Source organism: Rhopalosiphum maidis, chromosome 3 (assembly GCF_003676215.2).
Source record: "Rhopalosiphum maidis isolate BTI-1 chromosome 3, ASM367621v3, whole genome shotgun sequence".
Classification (NCBI taxonomy): Eukaryota; Metazoa; Arthropoda; class Insecta; order Hemiptera; family Aphididae; genus Rhopalosiphum; species Rhopalosiphum maidis.
The window spans coordinates 288,240-296,142 of NC_040879.1; the positions used below are offsets into that span (position 1 = coordinate 288,240).

At 24.3% G+C, this 7,903-nt stretch overlaps 1 long non-coding RNA gene across 1 annotated transcript; it reads right to left on the reverse strand.

The window, feature by feature from the left end:
• Positions 1 to 1,336: 1,336 nt before the first annotated feature.
• Positions 1,337 to 3,483, reverse strand: LOC113558960. Its single transcript, XR_003405774.1, has 3 exons — positions 3,340 to 3,483; positions 3,148 to 3,276; positions 1,337 to 1,393 (listed from the first exon to the last, which is right to left on the reverse strand). It is a non-coding gene; the product is annotated as an uncharacterized LOC113558960 (long non-coding RNA).
• Between the last annotated feature and the right edge of the window lie 4,420 nt (positions 3,484 to 7,903).

Consider the following 7,903-nt stretch of genomic DNA (forward strand, 5'->3'; position numbering starts at 1 on the left):
TTTATACAGTTTATGAAACATTGTCTTAAATGAAATGTATGAAAGTAATTAATGCTAAATCAGATCCATTTTCTCTTTCTAGTGGTCAAAGTTTCAAGATACTCAATTGAGAATTGAGTTTTCATAAGCCATAAAAAATTTGAATTTGTCGTAGACGTTAAAATTATCATATAAAAACATGTTTTATAGAGTTTATGAAGCATTGGCTTAAATGTAATGTATGATATTAATTATTGCTAAATCAGATCCATATTCTCTTTCTAGTGGTAAAAGTTTCAAGATACTAAATTGAGAATTGAGTGTTTCATAAGCCATAAAAATTTTGAATTTGTCATATACGTTAAAATTATCATATAAAAACATGTTTTATAGAGTTTATGAAACATTGGCTTAAATGTAATGTATGAAAGGAATTAATGCTAAATCAGATACATTTTCTCCTTCTAGTGGTCAAAGTTTCAAGATACTCAATTGAGAATTGAGTGTTTCATAAGCCATAAAAAATTTGAATTTGTCATATACGTTAAAATTATCATATAAAAACATGTTATTACAGAGTTTATGAAACATTGGCTTAAATGTAATGTATGAAAGTAATTAATGCTAAATCAGATCCATTTTCTCTTTTTAGTCGTCAAAGATTCAAGATACTCAATTAAGAATTGAGTGTTTCATAAGCCATAAAAAATTTGAATTTGTAATATACGTTAAAATTATCATATTAAAACATGTTTTATAGAGTTTATGAGGTATCAGCTTAAATTAAATACTTGGAAGTTAATAAAGCTAAATAGGAATCAATAACTTAATTCAATGGTGTTGGTTTCATGTCAATTAATTGAGAATTGAGTGTTTCATAAGCCATAAAAAATTTGAATTTGTCATATACGTTAAAATTATCATATAAAAACATGTTTTATAGAGTTTATGAAACATTGGCTTAAATGTAATGTATGATATTACTTAATGCTAAATCAGATCCATATTCTCTTTCTAGTGGTAAAAGTTTCAAGATACTAAATTGAGAATTGAGTGTTTCATAAGCCATAAAAAATGTGAATTTGTCATATACGTTAAAATTATCATATAAAAACATGTTTTATAGAGTTTATGAGGTATCAGCTTAAATTAAATACCTGGAAGTTAATAATCCTAAATATGAATCATTTACTGAATTCATTGGTCATGGTTTCATGATACTAATTTTTTGTTTCACTAATATTAAGTTGCTACCAATTATGTTCAATAACCATTACACATACATTGCATAAATCCAATATTATTATCAATATCTTCTAGTCTATTTTCAAAATAAGATGTTGATACTTTTCCAAAGTGCTATGAATGCAAATGACTGTCCCAGCAAGCCTTGGGTGAACTGCTGCACTGCTATCTGAAAAAAAAGTTGTCAGTTAAATATGTAAAATCGGTGGAGAATTAATTGAGAATTGATTGTTTTATAAGCAGTTAAAAATATGAATTTATAACACGAGTCAAAATTATCATTTAAAAGCATGTTTATAGTGTTTATGAAGTATCAGCATCAATGAAATACATGGAAGTTAATAAAGCTAAATAGGAAACAATTACTTAATTCAATGGTGTTAGTTTCATGTCAATTAATTGAGAATTGAGGGTTTCATAAACCATAAAAAATTTGAATTTGTAATATACGTTAAAATTATCATATAAAAACATGTATTATAGAGTTTATGAAACATTGGCTTAAATGAAATGTATGAAAGTAATTAATGCTAAATCAGATCCATTTTCTCTTTCTAGTGGTCAAAGTTTCAAGATACTCAATTGAGAATTGAGTGTTTCATAAGCCATAAAAAATTTGAATTTGTCGTATACGTTAAAATTATCATATAAAAACATGTTTTATAGAGTTTATGAAACATTGGCTTAAATGTAATGTACGATATTAATTATTGCTAAATCAGATCCATATTCTCTTTCTAGTGGTAAAAGTTTCAAGATACTAAATTGAGAATTGAGTGTTTCATAAGCCATAAGAAATTTGAATTTGTCATATACGTTAAAATTATCATATAAAAACATGTTTTATAGAGTTTATGAAACATTGGCTTAAATGTAATGTATGAAAGTAATTAATGCTAAAAAAAAACACTTTCTGTTTCTAGTGGTCAAGGTTTTAAGATACTAAATTGAGAATTGAGTGTTTCATAAGCCATAAAAAATTTGAATTTGTAATATACGTTAAAATTATCATATAAAAATATGTTATATAGAGTTTATGAAACATTGGCTTCAATGTAATGTATGAACGTTACTAATGCTAAATCAGAACCATTTTCTCTATCTACTGGTCAAGGTTACAAGAGATTAACTTGAGAATTGAGTATTTTATAAGCAATTAAAAAAATGAATTTGTAATATACGTCAAAATTATTATATAAAAACATGTTTTATAGTGTTTATGAGTTATCAGCTTAAATGAAATACTTGGAAGTTAATATTGTTAAATAAGAATCATTTATTTAATTCAATGGTATTGGTTTTATGTCAATTAATTGAGTATTGAGTGTTTCATAAGCAGTTTAAAATATGAATTTATACCACGAGTCAAAATTATCATATAAATGCATGTTTACAGTGTTTATGAAGTATCAGCATCAATGAAATACATTGAAGTTAACAAAGCTAAATAAGAATCATTTACTTAATTCAATGGTGTGGGTTTCATATCAATGAATTGAGAATTGAGTGTTTCAAAAGCTATAAAAAATATGAATTTGTAAAATACGTCAAAATTATCATATAATAACATGTATTATAGTGTTTATGAAGTATTGGCCTAAATGAAATGTATGAAAGTTTTTAATGCTAAATAAGAAACATATTCTCTATCTAGTGGTCAAGGTTTCAAGATATTAACTTGAAAATTGAGTGTTTCATAAGCAATAAAAAAAAAAGAATTAGTAATTTACGTCAAAATTATCATATAAAAGCATGTTTTATAGTTTTTGTGAGGTATTGGCTTAAATAAAATGTATGAATGTTAAGAATTGTAAATGATAATTATTTACTTAATGTTACGTTAAGGGATTCATGACACTATCTTTTCGTTTCATTGACTATTAATTTTCTATCATATCAGAATTCATTTACTATTACGCGTACATTGCATAAAGCCATTATTATTATCAGTATCTTCCAGTCCGTTTTCAACGTATGATATTGGTACTTTCGTAAGTGGTAGAAAAGTGAATTTATGTCCAGTATGCCTTGAGTTGTCTTCTGTACTGCCATCTGAAAAATGTAGTCAGTTAAATATGTAGAATAGTTGGAGGATATTATGTCACTACTACACACAATAAGCAGAACGAAAATCTTTATACAACTAGTACGTGGAAAACACTGAATAATTAAGAAACGAAAACAATCAAACAAAAATTATTTGACAAACTTAATTCTCAATATAAAATATATGAATACATAGAACAGTTGAATTTTTAATAAAAATAGGAATGTAAACTGCAAATGATATGAAACATAAACTTATAACAGATAAGATATATTAATTTTGATAAGCCATAAAAGATAGTACAAATCTAAGATAATATTTTATAGAATTTGAATGTAAGATAATCGTAACAGAAGAATACACTATACATATACTATACTATACTGTACATTTTTCTAAATCTACTGCTTGTGAATATGAAAAAATATGAATTTTTATTATTCATCAAAATTAACCTGTAATAAGGAAGGTTTATAGTTTTAATGAAGTAAAATAATCAATTTAAAGAAACATATGAAAGTTAAAATTCATAAAATAAAATCATTTTCATAATCTAGAAGACATGGAATCAAGACACTTATTTGAGAAGTGAGTGTAGTATAATTAGTGGAATATAGGAATTTATAGATCTCGTCAAAGTTATCATATAATTGTAGTAAAAATATAATGATTTTTATAGCAAACGCAAATATTAAGAATGAAAATTACAACCCAAATGTGTTTAATAATAATTTATTAATATTGGTTACAAATCTCAATTTTTCACTACTATTATTTGAACATGAATTACATTCAACAACCATTTCATGTACATTGCATACATCCATTATTATCAGTATCTTCTATTTCATTTTCATTATAGGATGTTCATACTTATACAAAGTGATAAAAATGCGAATTTATGTCTCAGCCTGCCACGAGTGATCCGCAAAACTGCCATCTGAATAAATGTAATCAGTAAAAAATATATAATGATTGTAAAATGAAATAATAATCCAGTGTTCCATAAGCGATTTAAAATATGAATTTGTATAATACGTCATATTTATCATATAAAAGCATATTATTTAGTGTTTATGAAGTATGGCCTTAAATGTAATGTATGAAAGTTATTAATGCTAAATCAGATTCATTTTCTCTTTCTAGTGGTCAAGGTTTCAAGATACTAACTTCAGAATTGAGTGTTTCATAAGCAATAAAAAATATGAATTAGTAATATATGTCATAATTATCATATAAAAACATATTATATAATGTTTATGAAGTATTGGTTTAAATGAAATGTACGAAAAGTATAAATGGTAAATTAGAAACAATTTTTCAATCTAGTGGTCAAGATTCCAAGATATTAACTTGAGAATTGAGTATTTTATAAGCAATTAAAAAAATGAATTTGTGATATACGTCAAATTTATCATATAAAAACATGTTTTACAGTGTTTATGAAGTTTTGGCTTAAATGAAATGTATGAAAGTAATTAATGCTAAATAAGATAAATATTCTCTATCTAGTGGTCAAAGTTTTTAGAGATTAACTTTTGACTTGACTGTACTATAAAAAGTTAAAAATAGGAATTTATAATTCTCATTAAAATTATCATATAAAATCATGTTTTATAGTGTTTATGAAGTATTGGCTTAAATGAAATGTATGAATGTTAAGAATTGTAAATAATAATTATTTATTAAATTTTACGTTCAGGGATTCATGACACTAACTTTTCGTTTTATTGACTATTAATTTTCTATCATTTAATAGAATTCAATAACTATTACGCCTAAATGTAAATATTAATTGTAAATAAGAAACATTTTTTCAATCTAGTGATCAAGGTTTTAAATGATTATCTTGAGAAATAACTGTTGTATAAACAGTTAAAAATGGGAATTTATAATTCTCATAAAAATTATCGTATAAAAGTATGTTTTATAGTGTTTATAAAATATTGGGTTTAATGATATGTATGAAAATTAAGAATGGTAAATAACAAGTATTTACTAAATGTTTTGTTCAGGGTTTCATGACTCTAACTTTTAGTAACATTATTATTAATTTTCTATCAATTATTACAATTCAATAATTATTACGCATACATTGCATAAAGCCATTATCATTATCAGTATCGTCCAGTCCGTTTTCAACGTATGATATTGATTTTTTCTAAAGCGGTAGAAAAGTGAATTCAAGTCTCAGCATGCCTTGAGTTGTCTGCTGTACTGCCATCTGAAAAAAATGTTGTCTCTTAAATATGTAGAATGGTTGAAGAATAACTTGAAAATTCAGTGTTAAAACATGCGAATAATAATTAAGATAGTTTATTGCAATAACAAATGTTTACAATTAGAATTCAACGATAAATATTGAAAAGATCTTTTTAAGGGGAAACAATTAATCAGTTGCTACTGCTCCAGAAATTTTTTAATATTATATTTATAAAACTATGAGTTATTTATTTTTCTATAAATTCGAAAGGTAAATTTATATATTTTCCAAAAACACCGTATATTGTATTTTATATCTTTAAATTGCAGTTAGATCAAATAATCACAAATTTTATGATATAGAAACAATAATTGTATAAATGTTAATTGAATAAAATTCAAGTTTTTCCAAAAGCTATAAATTACTAAAGAAATTCAATTTTTTTTTTAAATAATTCTATTATCTTTAAAAAATTCTAATAAAAATATTTGATAAAAAATGAAACCGCTCTACGGTTATTACTCGTCATGGTTATTCATTTGCATATTATAGCACAAGAACAAAATAGTTTTCTTTTTCCACAGTTTTTGTTTTTAGTTTTTCCTGATTATTTTGAAAATTATAGTATAATTATGATTTTATATTTGCTCCCGGACTACAATTATTAGATTTAATTTTTTAACAATAACTATTAAGATAATAGTTAAATTTATTTATATTTAAACATCAATAGATACATATATGTATATTTATTAAGCTCAAAGTTATCAAATTGTTGTAGACAATATCATAATTATATATATTTCTCCTACATCTATTTATGGCTTCTTAAGAACGTCGTTCTAAAAGATTAATATTCTAAATCAATTTTTAATGCCAAACAAAAATCGAGTGAAAATGAAACAATAGTGTACTTGAATTACTTTAGAAATTCTATTGTTGTTTCATTTCGATTAAATGCCTATTAGTAAAAGTTGATTGATTAATTACTAAATGTTTTTTATATAATATCCATTTATATCACGAGTGTAAAAATGTCAACAATATTTGATTCCGCATGTATGAAAATTGCATATACAGAACGCCGTCTCCTGAAATATATTATATTTTATAATTTATGTTGACATGTTTCTGAACTATATGTTTACAAACCACAATCATCTGATCTCAAAATAATAAAATATAACGAAAAATAATACCTCAAATTTTTGAATACGTTATGTTTATTGATATGGCAAATCATTTAATTTGACATAAATTGCATGTCTATAAGGTGACTCTTTTATCATGAACCACTCATTATTTTAAAAAGTATTCATGTTTTTGAAAATATTTTTTTACATAGAATTTAGTTGTTAAAAAATCAACGTTTTTATTAAAAAATTATATGTAAATATTTTTTATCCTTATATTTTTTAAGTTTTTTACTTTTTGAATGACAACATAGTTTTAATTTCATATTCCAAAGCACAATAATTTTCTGAGTATTTTGATACATAAAATTCGAATTTAGGGTGAATAGTTAATGAGTTATACTTATTTAAAGTTTAGACTAGCGGAGTAGTGGACAAACATTTTGCGGGGTAACCCCGTACCATTCCACTCCGCGCAACAAAAACTTTAAATACGTATGACTCATAAACTACTCGCCCTAAATTCGATTTTTATGTATCAAAATACTCAGAAATTTATACTGTTATGGAATATGAAATTAAAACTATGTTGTCATTCAAAAAAGTAAAAAACTTAAAAAATATAATTTTTTAATAAAAACGTTGTTTTTTAACAATTTGAAACTATGTAAAAAAATATTTTCAAAAACATTAATATTTTTTTAAATAAGTGTTGTTTGATAAAAGAATCACCTTGTATACATTTTTTTTTTCGTTAAAATATATCGAAAATTTCGTAATTCATAATTCGTTTCGTCGTGTTTTACCCCGTTTATGCACCAACAGTGTTTTAACGTCTTATATATGTTACCTATTTAGTAGTTACAGATAATTAGACACATTCAATCATAGCTTTCAACTTGACATTTTTTTACATAGGCACAAATAAGCAGCATACAAGCACCAGGTATAACGTATCTAATCTACTGCAAGTTGTAATTATTTTTACTGGAGATCACTGATAATACCTAATATCGTAATAATCACATTATAAACACTTGGCTTTAAACTTTTTATTTTTATGTACAAAAAAATCACTAGAACTCAAGGATCAAAAAATAAAAATAAAATTAATGTTATTTTCAATTCTTTTTATTTATAAATGAAAATTCCATAATACTCTCCGGAATATTTTGACATTATTCTACAAATCAACACGCTTTACAAAATATGATATGATAAATAGATATACAATAATCGCTTTGACGTCATATTGTACCTTTGTACCTATTACGACCTATACATAGGCGTAATTCG